This window comes from Hylobates moloch, unplaced genomic scaffold (assembly GCF_009828535.3).
Source record: "Hylobates moloch isolate HMO894 unplaced genomic scaffold, HMol_V3 SCAFFOLD_14, whole genome shotgun sequence".
Lineage (NCBI taxonomy): Eukaryota > Metazoa > Chordata > Mammalia > Primates > Hylobatidae > Hylobates > Hylobates moloch.
In genome coordinates, this window is record NW_026652289.1 from 1,759,551 (window position 1) to 1,765,799 (window position 6,249).

A 6,249-nucleotide genomic window follows, 5' to 3' on the forward strand; every position below is an offset into this window, starting at 1 on the left:
TGTTCCTGTGTTTCATCTCAGTGGTGTCGACATGACTGCTTGGAATGCTGGGAGGCAGGTTGGCTTTTTCGGGTAAAGTGGGCCTCTGACCCATCATGGGATGCCTGGGCAGTCTCCAGACTAAATGCCTGTGGCTGTCAGAACGGACCAGGCTGTGTCCTAAAACTGTGCCCACAGGCCTGCCCCGCAGGGGAGGTCTTGGCCTTCTCTGCCCTCCACAGCTGCCCTGCCCGTCGCATGCCCTCCACTTGCACTGGGTGCTGAGGGCCCGGGGAGAAAGCGGGGCTGCCTTCGAGAAGGGCGACCTTGGCCCCTCTGTGTGAAACGCACACCTGCATGAGGCTCCTGCGCTCCGTGCTCCCCTCCCATCCTTCCCTGGGTGTCTTCCGTGCTGGGTTTTTAGGGAGTGCCCCCCACCCTGGCCCCCTTCTGTGTTGCTCCTGCCACTTCAGTCCTCTGGGACACAGGATTTAGTCCGAGCAGCAGAGTATTGGTGCGTCTGTCCCGTGGACCTGCCCAGCAGGGCCCAGCGTTTGTGGCTGCGAGCACCAGCCCGTCTGCAGCGGAAACCCCCTGTGCTCGACCCGCTTCCGGCTCATTCAGGAATGAGTGGCAGCTGCTAACTTGCATCTGGAATGGGGAGACGTGAGGTCGCGACTTCTGCCCCCAGACGCACTGCCATGGTGCTGCCCCCCAGACGCACTGCCATCGTGCTGCCCCCAGACGCACTGCCATGGTGCTGCCCCCCAGACGCACTGCCATGGTGCTGCCCCCCAGATGCACTGCCATGGTGCTACCCCCAGACGCACTGCTATCGTGTGGTATTAGTGCCCAGTAGCTCGTTTGAGAGGCTCATCCCTGTCAGAAACATTAGGCTTAGAATCGTTTAAGAAGTTGCAAATTTTCTGGCCAGGCACAGTGCTCACACCTGTAATCCCAGCACTTTGGGAGGCCGAGGCTGGTGGATCACTGAGGTCAGGAGTTCAAGACCAGCCTGACCAACATGGTGAAACCCCATCTCTACTAAAAATAGAAAAAATTAGCTGGGTGTGGTGGCAGGTGCCTATAATCCCAGCTACTCGGGAGGCTGAGGCTGGTGAACTGCTTGAACCCAGGAGGTGGAGGTTGCAGTGAGCTGAGACCATGCCATTGCACTCCAGCCTGGGCAACAAAGCGAGACTCCATCTCAAAAAATAAAAATAAAAATGCAGTCACTGTGGGTGCCCAGGCCAGCGTCCCTGTTAGCTGGTCTTGTGTGCCTTCCAAAGCCAGTCTGTCCTTTGGCCTCCGTGGAGCACCAGGTGCAGGGCTTCTCAGAGCCGTCAGGGTCCTCACCCGGTCCCACCCGTCTGCTTTGGGAGGCGTAGCTTCCACCTGCAGTCCAGTTCGTGCTGCCTCAGTGTGGCATTTGAATCAGCTGTGAGGTCAGCTTCTAGAAGTAGAATTCTGGATCAAAGTGTGTGTGATGTGTACTTAAAATGTTGAGTTGAATCTGCCAAATTTCCCTCCAAAGAAGATGCCTGACTGTGGGGATCTCACCCCAGGCAGGACAGATGGAGGGGAGTGGGATTGTCCAGTGTGTTCGGGGGCTGGCCTGGGCAAAGGCGAGAACATGGGGACCACAGCGGCTGAAGGCAAGAACTGGGCCTGGGTGTGAAGCGGGGAGGCCAGAAGAGCAGGTGGGATGTTGACTCCATCCTGTCACTGACTTCGGGCCAGGCGCAGACGCAGCTTCTGAGAAGGCGGCAGGAGGGTGGTGAGACATGCTCTTGTCCTGCTGCAGGTGGTCCTGGGGCTCCCCTGACCCCTAGCCTGGCAGCATGCCTGCAGTCCCCCCTCTGCCGAATGGTGCCGCGTGGAGGCCGCAGTCAGGCGGTAGCCGTGGCAGTTCAGTTCTCGGTGCTCACTCGATGGGCGGTCCCAGCAGGTCCCCAGGGCACCCCCAGCATTCCGGACTGGCTCTGCGAGGCCCATGTTACAGAAGCCTGTCTGCCCCAGAGTCCATCATGAAGGCCACCGTGCAGCTGCTGTCCACCGTGCATCCACCGTGAGCCCAGAGTGACCTGGGGCAGCCGCCTCTTCAGGGGGAGCCCTCATTGTGACACAAAGGTGTCTGCTTGAGCCTGACGGGGGTGGTCAGGTCATTGTGACACAGAGGTGTCTGCTTGAGCCTGACAGGGGTGGCCCAGGTCCCCGAGTGGACTGCCTGCTGCCCCCCTTAGTCAGCAGTCCCATGCATTCACTGGGGAACAGCCCCACAAAACAGCCTTTGAATCAGAGCCGGCCACGTCTGGAAGGATGGAAGCAGCCCGTGAGCCACGTGGACTTTGGCGGCACGTCTGTTACCCTTGGGTGCTCACGTGGATGGACTCCCACATGCACAGTGGCTCACACCCCAGAGCCTGACTCCAGGCCCTCATCTGTGGCTCTGCCTCCCCAGGGCTCTTGGAGCCCATCCCTCCAGCAGATGGGGAGAAGCCCCCGGTTGGAATGACTGTCCCCTCAACTCATTCCATTGGCAAGAGCTGGTCACCCCCTGGGACCCAGGCAGTCGCCTCCCACGTGGGTGGGGGCACCTCTGGGGCCGTCTCTGCATGGAGAGGACCCCTGTCTAATAGGGTCTCCACTTCCTCCTCAAAGCCGTCTTAACGAAGCCACAATGGAACCTCTCAGTACAAGCAGAGGCCGACAGGTGCGCAGAATAAAAGCCCGTGTCACAGAGGAACGTCAGAGCTGCCAGCTCAGCCAGTACTTAGTCTGATGGTTTTCCACCCTCCAAAGCTACAGAATGTTACTTAACCCACCATCAGACTGCAGATGTTTTGTTCTTTTAAACCTTGAATACCAAGAAACAATTTCTAACTAGAGATAATCGTAAAATACAGCCAATAGCAGTATTCTTCAGTACTCTCTCCCACAAATCCGATTTCTCCGAGCTTCCATGTAGTGGCACTTAGTAAACAATGAAAAGAATTTTTTTGAGAGTGGGCTTTGCTGATGAGGCTGCAGGGACCTGCATGAGGCAGGGCGGGCCTGGCCGGAGGCGTCTGGTTCATGGAATTTTCTCCAAGAGGGCGCCATTGAGTAGCCGCCCTGTCTCCAGAACAAACTGGTGATCACCGCTGCTGCCTCCAGGTTGCCAGGGCCAGAGCACGGGGCACGGCTGTGGAGAACCCTGCTGTGCTGCTGGACGCAAAGAATCCCAGGGGCCCAGCCACGCGCTCCGGCCCGGGACACACCCTTCCTTCCTGGCCACAGGGATTTTTGGAAGCCCGGCTCCGCCCCCGCTCCGTTTGCGGGTGCTGGGTGTGGAAAGAGCGGGAGGACCCTGCGGCGTCTCTGGGGGGAGGAGTCTTGGGGTCCGTGGTCCCGCCCTCACCAGGGGCCTGGGTGGTGCCTAGTGGTGGTTTCCACTTTCGCTTGTTGGATGCGCTGCCGGGGACCTCAGATGGGAAGCCCCAGCCCTGTGAGGACCAGATGGGACCCTGAGCCCAGCGAGGCGTGAGCGGCCCCCCTCCCCCGTCCACTCCTCCCAGCCTCCCTCCTGCGTCCACAGAAGCCAGACAGAATGGGGATGAACTGCAGACGTAGGAGGAAAGGGGTTGGAGGGGTTGCACAAGATGCAAAACATCTTGGCAGAATTTCATCCATGCATTGGACACATCTGTCAGAGGCGTTCGAACCAGAGTGACTCCGTCTTGAGTAGGGTCTGGGACTTGGTGGGCCGCATTCTCAGAAAGCCCAGCATTCCTGGCCTCTAGATGTTTACTGTTAAGGGAACAGATTAGTAATGTTTACTACACAGGCTGAGACGTGGGCGTGTCCAGATAGCCCATATCTGGAGAACAAAGGCATTCCTGATTTTGCTTTAAAGACAGTAATATCGATTCTGGCAAAATATAGTAATTAAGAAAATAGGCTGGGCGCAGTGGCTCACGTCTGTAATCCCAGCACTTTGAGAGGCCGAGGTGGGTGGATCACCTGAGGTCAGGAGTTCGAGACCAGCCTGGCCAACATGGTGAAACCCTGTCTCTACTAAAAATACAAAAATCAGCCGGCCGTGGTGGCTTGTGCCTGTATTCCCAGCTACTCGGGAGGCTGAGACACGAGAAGCGCTTGAACCCGGGAGGCAGAGAGGTTGCAGTGAGCTGAGATCACACCACTGCATTCCAGCCTGGGCAACAGAGTGAGACTCTGTCTCAAAAAAAAAAGAAAGAAAAGAAAAGAAAAGAAAATTAATCCTTTATCACAAACCCTCGCATCCGAGCACATCTCCCCATATATACCAGCACTGTACCTACGGTGGACGCGTTCCCCCTCTTACTTTCGGGAATGCCCTGCTCTGTCTATGGAGCAGCTATTCTTTCACCACTTTACTTTTGCAATAAACTTGCTATTGCTTTGCACTGTGGACTTGCCCTGAATTCTTTCTTGCACGAGATCCAAGAGCCCTCTCTTGGGGTCTGGAGCCAAACCTCATTCCTGTAACATATTTCTAGCGACCACGGAAGGGACTCTAGTGCGGAAATCCTGACCTGACGGCTGCCGCTGGGTAAGTATTAGGGTCCTGTAACAAATCTGCAAAGGAGAAACGGTTGTGTATCAGGCTGGGCACGGGGTGGGCACAGAGACCTGAGCCGCCCAGAGTCGGGGGCTGCACGTCCCCCGCCCCAGGAATGAGTGTGACCCTGCTAGTGTTTCCAGACGGGAAGTGCTCAGAGGGACTCCCGGCGTTTGGAGCCCAGGCCGGAGTAGGGTTTGACCTAAGCAGGAGTCAGGCAGGGCTTGGTTCAGGGGCTGAGATTTCAGCCGAGGAGAAATAGGAAGCGGAGAGGAGGTCAGGGGCTGCAGGGGAGGGGGTCCTGGGTCAGACTCTGGGCCCGATTCGGTGGCAGTGGTGGGAGGCCGCCTGTGCCCTGTGGGTGGTGAAGGGTTTTCCTTGTCTAACTTTTTTTTTTTTTTGAGATGAGTCTCGCTCTGTTGCCCAGGCTGGAGTGCAGTGGCACAATCTCGGCTCACTACAAACTCTGCCTCCTGGGTTCACACCATTCTCCTGCCTCAGTCTCCCAAGTAGCTGGGACTACAGGTGCCCGCCACCACGCCCAGCTAATTTTTTTATGTTTTTAGTAGAGACAGGGTTTCACCATGTTAGCCACGATTGTCTCGAACTCCTGACTTCGTGATCCGCCTGCCTTGGCCTCCGAAAGTGCTGAGATTACAGGCATGAGCCACCGCGCCCGGCCAACATCCTTTTTTTTTTTTTTTCAGAGGCAGGGTCTTACTCTATCACCTAGGCTGAGTGCAGTGGCGTGATCATAGCTCACTGTGGTCTTGAACTCCCAGGCTCAAGCAATCCTGCTTCAGCCTTCTGAGTAGCAGGGTCTACAGGTGCGCACCACCACGCCTGGTTAATTTTTTTTGTAGAGATAGGGTCTCACTATGTTGCCCAGGCTGGTCTTGAACTCCTGGGCTCAGGTGATCCTCCTGCCTCACTGGGATTACAGGTGTAGCGACCCCACTGCACCCGGCCTCACCGTTTAAAATTCCTACTGCTTTTTCCATTCTTTCTTTTTCAGACTTGTGAACTTTTCCATTTTATTCACTTTTCATAAGAGCAGTCAGATCTACTGATGGAGTCTCTTTTTTCTGTGTTATTACTGTGGTGGGTGGCTGTGTGATGGCCGTCAGGGAATCTCGTCTCTTGGTCCCCTCCCGTGCTGGTTGGCTGGCTGTGTGTGGCTCACTTTGACCAACAGAATGTGGTGGAAGTACCTTTCCCGGGCTCCAAGAGGCCCTGTGTTTCTCCTCTCTCCTCTGGGAATGCTGCTGGGTGGAGAAGCCCAGGCTCTCCTGCTGGAGATGGGAGCTCAGCCGCAGCCAGCACCACACACCAGACATGTGGCTGAGGTCATCTCGGACTGTCCAGCTCTCACTGGGCCAGCAGCTGACCACGGCCATGTCAGTGAGCCCAGGCAAAGCCAGCAAAGGAACTGCCTGGCTCAGTCCAGGCAAAGTTGTTGGCCACAAAAAGCACAGGCAAATCTAATCACGGAGTTCCTTACAGAGGTGTGGGCGGAGTCGAGCATGACGGATGGCAGCCCCTGATGGCACAGTGGGAGCCTTCGCCACCACTGGGCCTGAAGGGGCATGGGGAGGGGGCGGTCGCTGGCAGCCGCCACTACCCCCCACCAGTCAAGAGGAGTGGCCAGCTCACAGTGACCGGGCAGGAGGGCCGACGAGTGCCGTGCC